Here is a 7423-nt window from a genome sequence, read left to right as displayed (position 1 = left end):
CGTTTGGGTTAACCAATGCCCCCGCTGTCTTTCAGAACCTGGTCAACGACGTGCTCCGTGATTTCCTGAACCAGTTTGTCTTTGTTTATCTTGATGACATACTCATTTTCTCCAAGACCCCCCAGGAACACCATGTCCACGTCCGAGCAGTCCTCCAACGCCTCCTGGAAAACCGACTTTACGTCAAAGCCGAGAAATGTGAGTTTCATGCACAATCTGTCACTTTTCTTGGCTATATACTCGCAGGAGGGCAGGTGAAGACTGATCCAGCCAAGATCCGCACGATCCTGGAGTGGCCCACGCCCACGTCACGCAAGCACCTACAACGTTTCCTCGGCTTTGCCAATTTCTACCGGAGGTTTATTCGCAACTACAGCCAGGTAGCCACTCCTCTCACTACACTCACATCCACCAAAAGACAGTTCATCTGGACACCTGAAGCTGAGGTAGCATTCAGTAGGCTCAAGCGCCTATTTACTTCAGCTCCAGTATTGTGTCACCCAGATCACTCCAAGCCATTTGTTCTAGAGGTAGACGCGTCCGACGTCGGCGTCGGAGCGGTCCTTTCACAGCATTCAGGTTCCAAGGCCAAGTTACACCCATGTGCCTTTTTTTCACGTCGACTCTCGTCAGCTGAACGCAACTATGATGTAGGAGACAGAGAGTTGCTGGCTATTAAGTTAGCCCTGGAAGAGTGGCGTCACCTATTGGAAGGAGCTGAACACCCATTCACCATCTTCACAGATCATAAAAACCTTACTTACCTCAAAACAGCTAAGCGTCTAAACGCCCGCCAGGCCCGTTGGTCTCTGTTCTTTGATCGCTTCAAGTTTGCCATCTCTTTCCGTCCAGGTTCCAAGAACGCAAAGGCTGATGCCCTGTCTCGTCTTTGCCACGTTTCCCTTTTTTCCCCCCTTGCACTTAACCGTAATAAACTGTTAAATCATCTACTGTCTCCGCTCTGGGTTTCTGCACCTGAGTCCTATTCAGTACCGGCCATCCGTCGCCGTTACAGAATGCGCACCTGCGGACCACTTATGTGCACCCCTGGTTATTTAGCTCGTCATATTGCAGCCACAGAAATTATTTTGTCCATGAAACCATAAAGCTGCACTTTCTTTTTGCCTTATAGTCTGATTTGTCATAACTTTTCCGTTTTGTGGTAAGCTTTTCTTTGGCTGTCACTTCTTCACCCTGACCTGTCTTATTTGGCTCAGCAGAACTAAAATATATATCCTGCTGCTTTTACACACGCACTCACATAAGCTCAGCGATTCTCTGCGCGATCAACCTCTTACATGTTTAAGCTTGCTGCGGGAGATTTCACTTGTCATGTTTGCATAGTAAGCTAGCGATTGATAAGACGATGTCAGAGGAATTGGTGCACAAATTATCATCACTCACCAATCAGTACTGTCGCTCTCTATACACAGTTCACGCGATTGCAAAGTGAAAGCAAAAAAACAAGCGCAAATTCAAACGCGATTTCAATATGTCACATATTGACAGTGGCTCACCGATGCCAATGACATAATTACCCAGCTACATTTCCGAAAGAATGCAAAAGCATTGACATATATTTTTCCTTCCTACAATAGCCGGACGGGCAGGGCAGAGATAGATTTTGGTAGCCCGACTGGAAAAATCGCTAGCCCCAGGACTAGCGATTTTTGGAGCCCTGTATCTGATTGAGGAATCACTCATCTTTGGAAAAGAGTTTATTACAGAGAAATGTCTCTTTCCAAAATAAAAGCTATACTATCCGCTTCTTCTGGGCTATATTCTCAGCAGCATATTAAACATATCAGGTCCCCATAAGGAGACTCATGTGCTAACGGCTGTCTAAATGACTCGGGTAAAGTTTGTAGCATGCATGCTTGTTGTTTTTGTCTTTGCACTAGGATGATGTCGGCGTAAATGTGCAGTCATATTCGTTGTGTTCCCACTAGTGCTTTCAGGTTAACCTCGTTAAAATGACCTTAACGCCACAACACGGCAAATCTCCGTTAACGAGCTACCCCTGATAGCCCCGTGCATGGGGCTAGACGGCCAACACGTTAACGAGCTAACTGCGCTAACACACTAGCTCCCACCCATGTAATTGAGCATTGCGTGGCACATCCAACATACGGTTTTACTTTAGTCCATGACGCGCTTACCTTCAGGGTCATACGTCACATGAAAACCAAAATAATTCTAAACGCCAGATCTGAATGAGGGTGGGAGAGGTTCAATTTGCCATGTTGCAAGGAGAGCTTAACTTCTGTCTCGCTAGCTTGCCCTGCGCTCTTCCTTCTGACTATGCTGTCTGTGTGGAGCGCTCAGTGGATCTGCGTTCGACTACTCCGCCTAGGCTGCACTGTCGAGCGCAGATCCACTGAGTAGTCGAACGCAGATTCACTGAGCGCTCCACACAGACAGCATCGTCAGAAGGAAAGTTGATAAAATAAGTTACAAATGTTGTATTGTTTAATACATATGCGTACCGAACCGAAAGCACTGTATCGAACGGTTCAATATCGATACGAATATCGTTGCACCCCTAATATGTAGTGTGACCAATAGTTAGGAATGCTCCCAGAACATGACTCTTTAAACAAATTCAACCCCAAACAGCATGAGTAACAAGAAGAAATGGGAGCATGAGGACCCTCTAATGTTCTGTTTTAGGATGCTGATGCTGCAAGACAAGTCAATATACAGCAAGAGATGCAGCTTTCACATACACGCACACACTTACCGACCGTCCTTCCTAAGTCCTCCTTTTCTTTTTAGCAGATATTATATATTTTACCTCCAGCAATGATCATTTCAGTTTGTAAATCAAAAACAAACATTCACAATAAACCTGTAGACTGAATAACCAATGACATCAGAGATGCGATTCAGGTGTTTAATATTTATACACATGCTTGTATCTGCAGGGAGGGTTTATGCAGCAGTCACACACAAACACAAGCATCAGCTTAGAGAAGAGTACATCATTCCACACTTTGCGTCACACAACCTCAGACACATACTGTACAACCACACACACACACATTAGAAAAACAAGCATGCCCTCTCCTGGGGCGATGGAAGATCAACTCTGATGATTATCAGAGTGCATTGTGACACACTTGCTTTTGTGTGGCTTAAGAATGTATTGATCCACAGATAATATCAACCTTGAAATGCATATGCTGTCTGAGAGCTTATGGGTCCGTTAGAGTTGCTGTTCTTGGCGTTGTGAACGCTGCTGCATGTATAAAAGTCTTCACATCTGCTGGTGCCACAGGTTTGAACATACAAGGGCACGACTGTGCAGGTTTTCATGTTATATCAGTACAGAAGCTCCGAGATCCCCACATATGCAGAGAGGAAAAAAACAGTTTATTTTGCAGGTTTGATTTCTTCTTCTCCTGCACAGCACTGACGTGGAGCACTTCTCTGAATGGCGACACCTATCGTTCAGAAGAATACTGCAGCAAGTACCTGCACCCTCAGTGCTGGTGTAAAAGGTATGAAGCTCTGGAGATATCGCTTGCATATGACATGACCAATTCAGTGAGTATAAAAGGTCCTTTAGACAACAGTGCAAGGGAGTAAGTGGTCAAACATTTTTTAGCTTTCTAACAAAATCAGATATTAATCTACAGAGGCACAAAACAAGATAAAAACAGTTAATGTGCTGCAGGAAAGCTTTTCTTAATGTTTTTGCTTGTGCTTTGCACTGAATTTTAACATTCTGTTTCAAACAACATAAATATGAGTGTACAAATATGGAGTTTTTCATGGACAAACTGTGGTTAAGTCCAACAAAAAAACAGTTCCAGCAGGCTGTCCCTCCCACCAGCTGAGGTCTCAGTTTAATTGCCTAAATGAGCACTGAAGTTCTCCAGCAGGACAATGAAGTCTCCAGCAGGGACATCTTCAAGCATCCTCCTCTGGGACTCTATAGGTTTTCATACAGTGAACTGCTGTGAACATTTGCTGTCAGAACAGCCCTGACCCATCAAGGCATGGACCCCACCAGAGCCCTCAATGCATGCTGTGTGGTGATCTTTTAAGTCCTGTCCGCTATGAGGTTTGGCCTTCATGGATCAGACTTGTTTGTCCAGCAGATCCTACAGATGCTCGATTGAATTGGGAGGTCAAGAGCAGGTCAAGTCAACACCTCAAACTTGTTGTTGTGCTCTTCAAACCATTGTTGCTGCTGTGGCAGGGTGCATCATCCTGCTGAAAGAGGCCACAGCCATCAGGGAGCACCGTTTCCATGAAAGGGTGTACATGTTCTGACATGTACCACCTACCTAAGCATTGTTGCAAAGTAACAGCCACGTGGATGGCAGGACACAAGGTTTCCCAGCAGGTGTTCCCCAAGTAAGCAACGCACACACATACGGATATCCACGTGATAAAACACTCAGCTTTTCATACACATTCACTCCTCAAGTCAGTTAGTGCTATACAAATTGAGTAATTATGATTACTGCAAAGAGATATGTAAATAATATTTACAGACATTCAAAATGTTAATAGTCCCAGCTTTTACACTGTTATTTAAAACTTCATTATTTTCACTTCCTGAGCAGGAAAAAAGATTTTTGAATAAATGGAAATAATCTAATAAGCCATTTGGCAGACGGAGTCTTCCGAGATGCTTTGTCATTTTTAGTATGCCTCAATTCAGGAGATGCCGAACCTTTAGCACTGGCGTTGTTAGTGCCTTGCTCTGCTCTCTCTCGTCAGCTGCACAGGAACATGTGAGCGGTGAGTCAGCAGATGCTCTGGGAGGTTTCATATCGCCCTGGTTCATATCTCCCGAATCCTCAGACCGATAGCCCACCATCTCTGGAGTGTCCTGCATTCCCTGACAGGTGTAGAGAGTTGGCTTCTCTTCACTGCAGAAATGGCATCAACTGTGCTACAGATTATTTTATTACATGGTTGTTGGCTGACTCGCACCTGAGCTGTGAGGAAAGAAAGGAGGGGGTGTTCAGCTCAGATGAGCTGGACTCTTAATCATGAAGAGCACGAGGAAAAATGTTTTTGTTAAAACACCTGGAAAACGACAAGATTTAGTTGGCTGAGTGATGAACTGTGTGTCTTCAAATGAAAAGTTTCTCTAATGTTTTTAAACAACTTGTAGCTAGAGCTCTGGAAGCACACAAACTAAGGAAGAGATGTGAAAACAAAGACTGAAAATCCAAACAGACCATGACAGCCTCAAAGAAACTGAGTTACAGTCAAACAGATCTGTGAAGCGAACAGACGGACACTGCTGTGTTACAGACGCTGTCACGCATCTCCATCATTTACATGTGCACAGGATTCTGTGAGAGCGGACCTCTGAGTGTGTGTGTGTGTGTGTGTGTGTGTGATTTTATTTCACACCCACTCGCACGCATAGTTCACTCATATCAAGCAAAGATAACAAAATGTGTATCTGTCAAAAACACTCTGCTCAGCAGTGTGAGAGATATGTGATATTGATGAGCACCGTCTCAAAGCCAAACAGATGTAAGCTGTTGAGAAAACACAAAATTGTTCAGTTCGCTGTCAGTTCTGCTCTATTGTCTCCATTTATCTGGTGATAAGATGTGACCTCTGACCTCAGTAAACTAGCACTGATACAGTACCCACACATCCTCCAGTAATGGCTGTATCAGCAAATGCAGACTGATAAACAAGCTGAAATCTGACGCGTTGGTCTAAACCCAGTGAAGTGTTGGGAGCATAGGTGGGTCCGTTACTGTTTACAGCATGAGGAGAAATATTCCTCTCAGAAACTCGCTAATCTTATTTGCCTTGTGATGTTAGGATATTTCTGAAGTTCTGAGTGATGCCAGCCTGCAGGATGATGAATCTGGGACTTGAGGTGCGGTTACAACCAAGCAGCAACCTGAATGCTAGAATTGTACTTCCTTAAATGGCCACTAGAGGGCGACTCCTTAAATTAGTAAAAAAAGGGTTCACCTCCACCACTGTTGGAGTCAGTGATCTCGGTGCATGGCTTTCGAGTTGTTTATCAGTTTGTTAGTACACATGCTCTCGTTAGCATGCATCTGCTTTTATGCATTACCTGTGCAGGTGCAGAGCGAGACTAGAGACTAGACAGTCTATGGTAGAAACACATTTTTCGCACTCTGATTTGTAACTGAACAAAGTTTGAGACCTGCCTGTTACACGTGTTGGGTCCAGCTCGCTCCTGTGTGTCGGCTGTCTCCTTTTCTAAGTTCATTAAAAGATGCCATAAATAGTCTATGTTGTTAAATAACTATCTAAAATGTTTCATTAAAAGTTGCAGCTTGCATGATGTTTTGCTGTGTTTCACTATGTAAGCCTAAAGGCCAAGGGAAAAATAAGTAAAAACTGAGAGCAGTAAGTGAATCTGTAGGTGTTTTTAACACGCTTAATCAGCCAATTCATGCTGTTTATAAGAGTCGACAAGAGTGAACCTTGGCAGACCCACTGCAGAAACTGCAGGCGCTGGTTGGTGCCCGAAGGCCAACTGTGTTGGTGTGTCAGGGCCATTAAGGTCAAGACGTGGGAAACTTTGAACTGAAGTGTGTAAAAATATGCTCTGGGCTTAATTTTAGCTTCGAGGCTCAACACTCGGTTCATCTCGTCTCTCAACAGAAGCTATTTTCACCTGGAAGGATGTCACATGACGTGATTGTCATGGGCTTTTTTTTTTTTTTTTATGTCTTGGGCAACATCAGACTCTCTCAGCACAACGCAGGAGTACATCAGAGCCAGAAGGAAGGAGGCTGGCTGTCAGAGGCAGAGAAATCAGCACGAAAAAGCATTTTATGACTAAAAAGTGAGCCAAAGCTGGACCTTTGGAGAAGGTTAATTATGTGATCACTTCACTAAAAGTGTGCATCTGTCTGTTTCACCCCTCTCTGACTTCTTTCTTCATCTGTCTTTTCTGGACTTTCCGTCTGTAAAGAAGCAGCAGGTTGGAGCTGGAGGCTTAATACTATTTGGATCAGCCAATAGGTGAATGAATCTCATTATTTCTGCAGCAGCAGTCCCTTAATTTATTTTACCATGAGAAATAATATGTGACACACAGTACATAAGAAAAAACCCATGAGCAAAAAGTTTGTTCCTCTTTACTTCTGATAGAAGAATTGTTTTTTTATTTTGTCCTATAACCATCACTCTGCATGCCTTCTGCTTCTGGAGATTACTGGTGATGATTCAAGTATGAGCTCTTTTGAGCTCTCCAGAGGATGACCGCATCACTCTGAAATCAATCGTTATTGATTTCAATTTGATACAGCTTAAAGTTATAAAGCAGAAACACAGCAAATATGTAGAAGGTATTTTTAACTAAGAGCCATGGAAGCAGGTGTTTTGCAGACAGTGCAGTCTACCTGCGCACATTTGATTTTGTTGCCTTTTTGCCATGGAGTCATTGCATCACAAGCACAGA

Source organism: Mchenga conophoros, linkage group LG2, assembly GCF_057382185.1.
Source record: "Mchenga conophoros isolate Kocher_MC1m ecotype Shallow Benthic linkage group LG2, M_conophoros_male_GT1.1, whole genome shotgun sequence".
Taxonomy (NCBI): domain Eukaryota; kingdom Metazoa; phylum Chordata; class Actinopteri; order Cichliformes; family Cichlidae; genus Mchenga; species Mchenga conophoros.
This window is presented reverse-complemented; position numbering follows the sequence as displayed.